At 39.1% G+C, this 12500-nt stretch overlaps 1 long non-coding RNA gene across 3 annotated transcripts in view; it reads right to left on the bottom strand.

Annotated features, from left to right (window-relative positions):
* The window catches only part of LOC137985451 (uncharacterized), a 30229-nt gene that overhangs the window by 8631 nt on the left and 9098 nt on the right, over positions 1–12500 (bottom strand). Inside the window, exons 2-3 of one of the 3 annotated variants that reach the window (XR_011119303.1) lie at positions 8347–8521; positions 4019–4114 (exon numbers count right to left, since the gene is read on the bottom strand). This is a non-coding gene — a long non-coding RNA (uncharacterized lncRNA). Of the gene's footprint in view, positions 1–4018; positions 4115–6409; positions 6578–7703; positions 7799–8346; positions 8522–12500 lie in introns of those variants that run through there. The other 2 variants (XR_011119304.1, XR_011119302.1) reach the window with 2 other exon arrangements.

The raw sequence follows: 12500 nt of genomic DNA on the forward strand, positions 1-12500 counted from the left end.
ACACAATTCCATTCACCTTCACTTTCCATCCTCATAATCACGCGGTCAAAAGTATCATTCTTTATAACTTTAAATTACTCCAAAATGATCCCGAGACTAGTAGAATCTTTTCGCAAACTCCACTTATTTCATTCAAACGCGACAAAAACGTAGGCAACTTTTTAGTTAGAAGCGCGCTCAAAACTAACGAGCAACCCGGCACTTTCAAATGCGCGCACTTGTCTTTTAAATCTTAACACTAGCAAGATATCGGGACCTAAGAGATCTGTTAAGATCACCGATCGTTTCACATGTACCTCCGCAAATGTCATCTATTGCATAACCTGTACGTTATGCAAAAAATCATACATTGGCGAGACAGGTAGACGACTAAGGCGCCCGATTCCGCGAACACCTTCGCGATGTTGAGAAGAATGACAAGGATGCATCTAAGCCAGTCGATCGTCATTTTAATCTCCCTAACCACTCCAAAAAACACATGGCTGTCTGCGGCCTTTCCCTACATCTAGGTACGACGGAAAGCCGCAAGAATCTGGAACAAAAATTCATCAATCGGCACCCTTAATCCTCATGGTATTAACGAACGCTTTTCATTTAACTAATGTATTCCTATTTTTCACGTTGCCAATAGCGTAGCTCCTACTGTACTATAAAAACTACACGTAACCCACAATTCCTCGATTCGCTAACGCTCGAAACGTCAGCTTTTAGAATCTCTGTACGGTGGCCAATTTACATTATCAACTCCGTTGATAAAACCAAATTTTCTTCCCAAAACAGGTCCACATTCAATCTCTTTCAACTAACTTTAGTGGGCATTGGAGATGTGGTAAAAGTCCTTCAACAAGCCTTGCGGCTACATGAATATTAATGAGTTATTGTATGACTAGCTCTGTGAGCGGGCAAGATGAACCAAATCCCTCGCTGTGATTGGCTACCTAGGCGGGCAAGGTGGGATTTTTCGCTTGGTCCCGCAAGATCAAAGATCATGTTTTTTGTTGTTGTATCCCATATAATAAATTCTTTACTGACCAAGCTTGTTCGGTCAAGATGCTGGGCATTAGCCTCGTTCTTTTTTTGCGTGTATATGGACCTCGACGCATAAACGAAAAACCTTAAATAACAATGACCACAACCAGGTTTTCTGAGCCCGCGAGACTGAGCACCCCCAGCAAAACATTGTTTTAACGAAAACCGCTGGTCAGCAACCTGGTTCTGGTCATTGCTGTCAAAGGTCTTCCCACATAAACACGCAAAAAACGAAAGAGGCCAATATCCAACCATCTTGACCCACGCTTGGTCAATAAGCCATATATATCATAGGACATTCATTGTAAAACGATCTATGAAGACCAACAATTAGATAACTCCCTCGTAACAGAAAACAAAAGCAGAGAGAAAATTCTATCAAGAAGTGTCAATCAAGTTGCATTCCGATTATGTAACGATTAGAAGCAAATGACATTCACAACATTTAAATAGGAAAAAAATATAGCTGCGTCCTATATCAGTTAAACGACAATGGAGATTGTTTTTGCTGTGTAATATCTAAAATCACAGATAAACAATCCCTCGGTGACCAACTTTGTGCTTAAATTGTTCCTGCCTGAAAAGAAACGTGGCTTTGCGACAGGGTCCTTCTTGACATTTAAAAAAATGCCTTCCATAGGGGGGGTGCGGATAAAAATGGAATGTCCCAATTTACTATCTATTTAAAAATGCTGCTTGCCGATTATTCTGCAGTTTATAAAATCTGCAGAAGAATCGGCATCATCCCTTTATTGGAATTTGCCGGAACGAGATATTTCGAGCAGATTGTTTTGAATTATTTCAATTGGACCACTCACTTCGTCTAAGGGCATGCAACTACCCTTGCGTGTATTACGAGGCGGCGATTGCCACTCGTCTTTTTTAATATAAGAAATATAGTCACCTATACCAGGTTTGTATCTTCCATATTTAGATCTAGCAGTGTCACCGCTGGAAACTCTAATGTGGATTTCGAGAGATTCTGCGATTTGGTTCAACTGTTTTAACGCTTCGTCAGCCAAGCACCTCAATCTTTCGGTCTCTTTCTCGCCTTTCTGCATCTGCAATTCAATCATCTTCCTCTGAGAGACTGGTTTGATTTGGTCGTACAATGGATGTTTCTTGAGTTGTTTAATGCTTAGACTTTGTGTTCGGACGATACACTCATCCAGCACCCTTTCCAATGCATAATCCTGAGCTAAGGCTAACGTTTCCATGATATCAGATCCTTGCTTCTTTGCTAAAGCATCCATCAGATAATCTTGGCATTTCTGGGTGAGTTTCGTCATTTGGTACTCTTGCGCGAGAGCGAGAAGAAAGTTGCAGTTGATTTCGTCTACAGGTTTCCAAGAAGTCGGATAGATGGCCAACAGCATCTCCTTTATTTCATTGTAATCCTTTCCCGGCAAAGGAATTTCTTCTGCGTTTCTCTCTTTATAATCTCCGGCGAACATTCTGGAGAAGACAGGAGAACTCATGGCAAGGATAGCACGGTGGACATGAAGTTGTTTTTCTTCCACAAGTAAGATCAGATCACTCTGTTCCCATGCCTCAGAGAAGTCTTGGTCATGTTCGTGGCAAGATTCATTTGGTTCCTCAACTTTCGACGTCCCAGACATTTCAATGGCAAGAATGTAAAGCGGACTTGAAAATGCGAAATGCTGTGCTTCATGTAAGCACTCGATCAATACTGTGAATGGCAATGAGAGTCCTAGTCTCTCCTCGTCGGTTAAGGTGGCGTAAGACCTGAAACCGAGGTGGACGCCCTCTCGTTTCGATCTGACCGGAAGTCAAGAGTTCCGACCAAGTGCCCAAATGTTAAAATTTTTTATCCAGGGCACCCAACGAGCAGCTTAAGCTAAAAGCCTTTGAAACATATTTCTAGGCTCCTTGTTAAGTATGAAGACTGTCTGAAGAGATGTTTTAATCACCTAGAAGAACTTGATCTGTGCGGATGTCTTAGCTTAGTGTTAAAAAAATTTAGGAAATGACACGATATCTTCATTTCAGAAATTGCTACAATCGTGGACAAAACTCTTGAGGAAACTACCCTTCCAAGCGCTTTCAGTTGTAAGCAAACAATTTGACCCCCATCCCCCCGTCTCAATGTTGTTTTCTGGGGGTCACAAACAGTTTCCTGGAAATCAAAACTTTCCAAATCAACATTGGATAGGGGGAGGGTGGAGGAGAAGTAACTGCTGTGGAATTCACAAGGGAGAAATAGTGAACAAATGCTTTTTGTCGGTTTTTTTGTACGGTTTTCTTAACGAGTTTTGTCCACGATTGTCAGAAGCTCAACGTTACCTTCTAAGAAATTCCAAGCGAACCATTTACTCATCCGAAACTACCATGCCGACCTTTTTAAGTGCAGAAAATTGCAAAAATACGGCGGGTCTAAAACACGCTTCATTTTTCACGGTCACTCGCGTTGCAGGTCATTGTTTTACCTCTTTGAAAGTAACCCAAAACCCTCAATTTGGCTAACCCTAGGCCTAAAAACCAACCTTAGGCCTAGGGTTAGCCAAATTGAGGGTTTTGGGTTAGTTTGAAAAAGGCAAAACAATGACCTGCAACGAGTGACCCGTGTTTTAGAGCCGGCCGCAAAAATATCCCTTCCGAAACGTAAGGGAATAATTTTTCCTGGTTACGATTCTATTTAATAGGTGATGTTTTAGTAAATAAATCTATAGCTGTTTGGCAACGTAGAACCGAAATTATTAGAACAGTGTGACTCTCCCGGACACATATATATTTCACCGAAGATTATCGTGACGGCCGTGCCCCTGATTTTGTGACTGCATGTCGAGTACTTTATACACCGTATTTGCTTTGGGTTTCGATCGTTAGCCCCTCTACAGAGCGAATTCACACAAAACTTAACATTTTGTGTTTCGAAAGCCTTTTCATGACGCCTCGAAGCATTGTTTATTACGTCTAATTTAATAGTTATACTTTTATTTTTTTGTTAACATTTTGTAGTCTCACGCACCTCGAGTCTTCGTTCCTTCCTGCGCATGCCGGCTTCTGGTGAAATCGCAGCGTCGTACCCAGTGCCTCCAGAGGGGAGCGAGGTCTTAGAATATACCTAAGCATAAGACGAATCGATTTTGTTTTTTAAAGCTCTCTGACCTTCTAGAAAGTCGATAGTTTGTTAATCAAGCTTACATCATTGATATTCATCTTAGGGATCCAGATTAAGCCAAGATACAGCATTGAAGAGCAGAAAACGATGCCGTCGGAAAGAAAATCAAGTGTTAATCAAGTGATTTATATATACAGTCAACTCTCGTTATAGCGGACACCCTCGGGACCACGATTTGGTGTCCGTAATAGCGGGGTGCGTGAAAATTTTTATTTTAAACCATATTTACAGAAGGGGGTCACAGGTGTGTTCATTTTCATTAACTCCAGTACTTTTTCAGACCCGTTGTCGCACGCAAAGAGCGTCAGAACTTTATTTACAAACAGAAGAACTTAACAGAACAGGAGTTACGTACCCTTTGTGTACAGTACTAAGTACGTAAATAACAGTCATCGTATGTTGCAGCAATGTCCATCATCGTTTTGGTTTCCTACTTTACTGAAGTACAGTAACCTACATTTCTAAAAAAAAATTTTTTAAGGAAAAACCTGAACATCAGCTAGTGATTGCATCAGCTATCACATTGCCTTGAAATATCGTTGCAATCGGCTCTGTGTACTTCTCCTTTGAATCGCAACTTCCCCTACTTTGTCGCCAAGGAGACTAAATTCATTAGCAACTTAAACTCCCCTCTATGAATAAAAAAAGCAGAAAAAATAGACTTGATATGTGTGCAATTTTTCCAAGATGCTGCTCGGTGTCCGCTATAACGAGAGAGAAAACAATAAAATTGTAACGTTGGGACCGAATAAAGTGTCCGTAAGTCCGTAATAGCGGGAGTTTATTTCAGTCAAGCGTCTGTAACTTTCGCCGGGGATTTAGCTGCTGTCCGTAATAGCGAGGTGTCCGCAAGGCGGGAGTTGACTGTCTATATATAATTCATATTTAATTTTTATTACCTTTATATCCCGTATCAGACTGAGATGTGTTTGAAGCAACCATTTTCCCATCGCTCCAACCCTAAAGTCATCAGTCCCAACTTTTTTCCAGGCTATTTGTAATTACAGCTGTGCCAAGCACTTACAATCGTGTCACGTTTTTCATTGTTAATGTTCCAGCGTTAACGGAATTTGAAGACTTCATAAATAGCGCACAGATAACCCCTAATTTACCTCGAAACGTGCTTTTAGTATCAGTAAAACAAAACGAAAGCAGTAAACAATGGGATAAGTTATCACGGTCCAAAACAATCGCTCACATGTTCCTTTCAAAACAACGTAAAAACTGAAACCAAATCTCGTTGAGAAACGTGAGCAAAGAACAAGGCAATTGGATTTGTTATATTTGAAAACCGTTCCTACACATATCAGTGTTGTTCCTGGATAAATCAGCAAATTTGAAGATCCTAGACGAACTGGAAATCATGAGAAAGTTTCAAACTGAACGTGGCGAAGATCCTAAACGAACTGGAAACCATTGAAAAGTGTCAAAAACGTGTTTTGATGTCGCCTTTCCCTGCTGGTATTAAATTACTTTTAATGTTTACACACGTCTTCAGGTCGACCAACAATTTAATTGTGGAAAATTCAAGATTACTGCATCATTAACACAGGTTGATACGAAAATGAAACCTGCGAAATTCACATTTGAGAATTCGTTAATTAAAAATGAGATTTTAAAATGACAAAATAAAAGCAAAGAAACTTGAACGGAAAGACGAGACTAAAACTGAAGAGCTCCGAATTTATGGGAAAAAATACTTTGAAGATGCTGTACTTAAAACGTCAGACTAAATGTTAAACTAACGTTGACTTATAAAGGGAAAGATTTGTTAAAAATAACTGTCAATGAAATTTGTATTTGGATGAATTGTTTCTTAGGAAAAGAAAATTTTTGTTTTTTCAGCACGGTGTTTGGTCAAAGATACTCGACGATTCCAATAGATCACCCATAGCTTCGCTGTTGTTATCAAATACCATGAATACCGAACAAGAGTTCTTTCAGCCTTTTGTCTTAAAAGATATGGAGGTTTTTAGTTGTTGATCTGAACGGTGCGCGCAGTTTTAAATTATATGTAAAATACGACAAAGATGGTGTGTTTGACAAATCACTAAACCAGTGGAAAACGTCCAACTCTCACCAAAAGGGCAAAGAGCTGTCAACGACAAATTTACAATCCATTGCTATCTTTTATGAGTAAACTCCGAAAATAAAAAAGACAAGCAGGAAAGATTTTCTCAACATTTCGAGAAATGACCGACTTTCAGAGACACAGTAATGGACGGACAATGTTCTTACCTCATGTCGAGCTGCAAACTCTCCCATTTTTCTTTCAAGAGACAAGCGTCTCTTTCCTTTGTGAGAAGTAGTAAATAATATGCTAATGTAGCCCTTATGGAACAAAAGCTATCATTTCTACGTGGCGTACTTCAGACAAAATTATTTCAAATTACAGGCGTACGTGCAGTGAATACGTGATTATTTCCAGTCACGTGATCAGTACAGACTGGAATAATTCCAGTTTTTGTGTTGCGACAAAACACTTCATTGTTGGACTACACTCTATATTTTTATAAGAACTTTCAGGATGAGATTAACCATAATTTTAAGAACACTAAGAACGCACCCGGGCTGTTTTTGTAAGTATTTTAAATAAAGGTAAAAGAAATGTAAAACTGTAGTCTAACCGGACAATTAATGCATGATACACTGAAAACCAACTCAGTTTTCAGACAACTTAAAGAACATTTTAAGAATTTTGCATGGCACACATCTTCAGGTCGAATAACAATTTAATTGTGGAAGATTCAAGATCACTGCATCATTAAGACACAGGTTAATAGGAAAATGAAACATGCGAAACTCCCATTTAAGTATTCGTTAAAATGAGATTTTTGAAATGAAAAGATTAAGCAATGTAAGTGTATTTGCGACCCACAATCAAGGAGTTGAGCAGAGTTTGCGTTTCACGGAGTTCACTTAAATCACGATTCATAGTAAGGTTTTTCGTTCCAAGTGATCTTGGATCAGTGATCCTTTTTCGGATCATCCCAAACGAACGCACCCTAAGAATCACCTTACACAGAATCGAATAGGAAACAGCACCACAGAAAAGTACTGCTCAGTAGCTTTCATTTAAATTGCCAACCTCAGGTTTCATCCACAAACGGCAAAAATGCATAATTAAGTGCAACGCAGATGTGCTACTCAGTTGCTCAGTTGACAGTGACACGACTCGACTACAGGCTGATCATAATTTACCCATGAAAAAGACCTTTCCAGGGTAAATGACGCCATGTTGGCTGAGGGGCAAACACAGCTAAAATTACACTACATGTATGACTAATGCGTGGGCCGACTTGGAACAGTTATAACGCCGCTACAAAGAGGCAGATTTCCACAGTGAAAGTGTCTTTTAAAAGACATTTATACTAAGATTATTTTTATGAAATATAAAGAACAGATTCAGGCTACAACGACCATAAACGAAATTTAAAGATTTCATACAACCCTTCTAAAATCATGCAAATTGCCGCGAAATAAGAAGCCACATGAGAAGATTTACATTAATACTAATTGACGAAAGTCGTACCTTCTTTAAGGTGATTCCCTAGAAATACTGCCTTGTCATAGATTTCCGATAAAGCTTCGCACACTGTTGTAACATGTCAAGAACATGATAAAAATGTAATATAAAAGGGGGGGGGGGGGGGTTCACAGTACTTGTTTCCATGGTACGACGCTGACGAATTCGGCTATTTAAAGGGGCAACCCTAAAACCCGTAATCCGGAATCCGGAATCACAGGTCATTGTTTTACCAATACAGAGATTAAAAGCTATCATAAACATTCATAAAAGCTAACCTTAGGCCTAAAAACGTTTGTTTAGGCCTAATTAGGCCTAAGGTTAGCTTTTATGAATGTTTAGGATAGTTTTTACTCTATATTGGTAAAACGCAATTAAGAGATCATGCGCAGTAGCGTTGCGCAATGCAAAACCAGGGGATCACCTTCATGGCCTTATTTTCTGTTGAATACATGAAAACAATAAAACTATTTAAAGTAGTGGCAAACGTTGGAAATCTTCTTCTTTTTAGCGGCGCTACAGCGGTTCAAAGTCGGCCAAAATTCCATATATTTACTGTTTTTTTAGCCGTGTTTGCCCCCCAGCCAAGATGGCGTCAAAAACCGTGGAAAGGTCTATTCTGAAAACTCTTTACCACTACTGAACTTACTTGATGAAATTGCCAAGCTGTGTGTTCACTCTCCATATAGTTCAGTTAGCTCTAAAAAGAGTGGTGTCTGTGTGTTCTTCTATATTTCTATAAGAAAACGCCTGACGATTTTCCGATGAACAAAAACAAGAGAGTATTTTATTCTTGCTACAGCTCTCTGGATATTTGCAGGTTCCTGTCAGGTGAAAAAGGTGGGTTTTTCATGTTAGTTTTATCAATGATAGACAAATTTCAGAGGGAAGGTGAATAGAATCTTTTCGTGGACAGGATTTACAGGAATGCTAAGGAACAGGGGGGGGGGGGGGGGTGGGGGGGGAGTGACCGTTCAAACCGGCATTATTTAGAGAATGATGTTTGCCTCATTTACGTTTGGTCAGTGGACTGGATTAGTGCTCTCCAGGGTTTCTGCCAGGGTCGCTGGGCTCTTACCAGGAAGAGAATGCTGCCTCTTCGTTTTCCATCCAGTCAATATCAAATTCTCTCTTCTTAAATAGCTCGGTTTTTCTATGTGCAATATACCTAATCTCAAACTTCGCTTGTGAATGCATGTAGCTTTATGGGGAAAGGATATTGTCCTAAGAATGGCCGTAAATTCTTGTCGTAGCCGTATATATTTGTTTTCGCCGTACGTGACATATTTTCATGATCCAAATATTTTTTCTCAGTGTAAATATAAATGTCATTGTTGTTATATCTGTTCCTTGGTATAAGTATTCAGGTATGGCGCCAAATACATTGATAGTTGGCATAAATATGAAAATTAAACAACACTGTTCCATATCTCCATATCGGCCCTCAAAGTACTCCACAACACTCAGAATTTCACAGCGCAGATTTCGTTGAGCTTGACGACAAAGAGAAGAAAATTTGCCTTGATCCACATCTGTGACCATTTCTTTTTTACATTTTGACTCCGCTGACCATTGAGACAGTAGACACAATAGCCGTATATATATTTCTCGTGATGACATATATATGTTAGATCGTACTCATGTAAATATTTACATACTTCGATATATATTTGGGTGACCGTATATATTTGACATAGTTTTACATAGCTGTAAATACTTGTCGTAGCCCTATATATTTGTTTTCGCCGCTCCAAATATTTTTTCTTAGTGTAAAGATAGATGTCATTGTTGTTATATATCTGATCCTTGGTATAAATATACCGTTATGCCTCCATATACATTGTTAGTTGGCATAAATATGAAACTTAAACAATATTGTCCCATATCGCCTAATATGAGACGCCAATTGCAACAAAACATCACATAAATAAAATATATACCAGAATCATTATTTAAGTATCGTGAAACTAAAAAAATATGTATCAGGAAAAAACATTTATCAAAAAGTTCGTATACGTATCGTAAAACGATATGAAATATATCTATCAGGAAAAAATGTGTATCAGAAACATATATGTATCAGGAATCTCGTACATGTATCGTGAAGTTCGAAAAATTTATATCAGGAAAATATATGTCTAAGAAATCTCATAGATGTATCGTGAACTTCCAAAAATATATATCAGGAACCACACTCGATTTGTTAAATATCCTGATATATATTTTATCATCTAATACTTTCACTTACGAGAAGAAATATAAAAGTGTAAATATACACTTGTATATTTCTTCGCGCTCAACCCCAAAGGAGACCTTCACGGCTACATATGATTGCGTTTTCCCCAGAACACCCTAAAAATGAGACCAAAATCCGAAATTTACACCCCTAAGCGAGACGACGAGCATCCCTCCCCTTTTTATATGGGAGTCCCTCCCGGGCCTTCAAATTACTAAAATTCGTCGTTTTCAGCCACACGGATTACCACAAACAACACTTCAGTAAATATATTTTTATTTTGTCATAATATGTGATTGTACTCAGTAACACTAAGCAGTACCTTACGATATTTTGGATTTTATCGAAATTATGTGAAAGATATAGAGATTAACGGGCACGCAGTTTGTATGGGCCCCCTATGGCTCGACTAACTATAATAGGCATCGCAGACATGATAAAAATCCCTCAGCAAGCCTTGCGGTTACATCAATGTTAACGAGATATAACAAGACGTTCATTGTCAAATGATCTATCAAGACGAAAAATTAGATAATTTCTTCATAACAGAAAACCCAATCAGAGATAAAATTCTATCAAGAAGTGTGAATCAACTTGTATTCCGTTTAAGTTCCGATTAGAGGCAAATGAAATTCACAACATTTGAATAGGAAAAATATAGCTGCGTCCTACATTACATGAGTTGAATCAGTTGTTTTGGCTGCGTGACACTGAAATCCAACATAAACAATCCCTCAGTGACTGACTTTGTGCTTAAATTGTTCCTGGCTGAAAGGAAACTTGAGTTTGCTACTTAACACTTAGTGAAAATATCTAAGGAAACTTTACAACCAACAGAATGGTTTTATTTAACAAAGTTGGAAACTATGAAAACTTGATTCAGCCTCTACTTTGATGATACTATAATTACTTTCTGTAATTGCTTGCTACAACAATTTGCCAGCGCTAGCGTCACCAATGCAATGCAGATCCTTGTGGATAAACGTAAACTTAGTAATCATCCCTTATTAATTCAGGATGTTGGAACGAGATATTTCGAGCAGTCTGCTTTGAATTTCTTCAATTGAACTGCCGACTTTTTCTAAGGGCTCGCAAATTTTTCTGCGTGGTTCTTTGAACTTCGACCCGTCATTTTTAATGGTATTTATAGAGGCAGCTTTGGCAACTATACTAAATGTCACTACTGGAAATAGATCTTTGCTGGAGTTGGCAATAGTTATGTGCCGTTCGAGACGTGCAACCATTTCTGCCAACTTCTGTAACACTTCGGTAGCCAAGCACTTCAATCTTTCGATCTCTTTCTCGCCTTTCTGCATCTGCAATTCAATCATCTTCCTCTGGGAGAGCCGGGTTTGATTTGGTCGTACAATGGTTGCCTCCTGACTTCGTTAATGCTTAGACTTTGTGTTTGGACAATGCATTTATCTAGCAACCTTTCCAATCATAATCTTGAGCGAAAACTAACGTTTTCAAGACCTCAGATCCTTGCTTCTTTGCTAGAGCATCCATCAGATAATCTTCGCATTTCTTCGCGAGTTTCGTCATCTGGTACTCTTGCGCGAGAGTGAGAAGAACTTTGTAGTTGCTTTGGTTTACAGGTTTCCAAGAAGTTGGATAGAGGACCAACAGCATCTCCTTTATTTCATTATATTTTTTTCCTGGCAGAGGAATCTCTTTCGCATTTTTCTCTTTAAAATCTCCGGCGAACATTCTCGAGAAGACAGGAGAACTCATAGCAAGGATAGCACGGTGGACATGAAGTTGTTTTTCTTCCACAAGCAAGATCAGATCACTCTGTTCCCATGCCTCAGAGAAGTCTTGGTCATGCTCGTTGCAAGATTCGTTTGGTTCCTCAACTTACACCGACATTTTAAAGTGCACCACGTATTGGCAAGAATACAAAGCGGAGTTGAAAATGCGAAATGCTACGCTTCAAGTACTCGCTTCGATCAATTCTGTGGATAGTAACGAGAGTTCTAGTCTCTCCTCCTCGGATGAGGAGGCGTAAGACCTGGAACATTGAGGTGAACACCCTCTCCTTCGATCTGACTGGAAACTAAGTGCTCCGAGAGTTTTTCTCCGGGTAATCCAGTTTTCCCCTCTCCTAAAAAACCAACCCACGATTTGATTTGCAACAATTTGTTGATTTCAGTTGACAGTGTTCTCAATAGACCGATTCGGCTAACTCAATGTTGTACCCAATTCAAATCTCTCGGGGTTAAGGTGTTTTGTGTGTTGCATTTGCATGATAATGTAGCATTGGCCGTTTTTATACTAGATACGTATAATCCGTCCAGACGAATGATGCGTCTCTCATGTTATGAGTCTAGTGTAAAGACGGAACGAACTATGTAAGACGCTTAATTCTTCTGGGACGAACTTTGGCAAAACATTCTTTGTGCGTCTGTTAAATTCGTCTAGTATAAAGACGGGCACAAGATGCATAGTTTGTCTAGACGAACTAAAGTGGATAGTTCGTCTAGACGCATAATGCGTCTTGTGCCCGTCTTTATACCAGACGAATTTAAGGACGGTGACTACTATTGTTATTGCGCATACGTTCTGCG

This window comes from Montipora foliosa, chromosome 14 (assembly GCF_036669935.1).
Source record: "Montipora foliosa isolate CH-2021 chromosome 14, ASM3666993v2, whole genome shotgun sequence".
Taxonomy (NCBI): Eukaryota; Metazoa; Cnidaria; class Anthozoa; order Scleractinia; family Acroporidae; genus Montipora; species Montipora foliosa.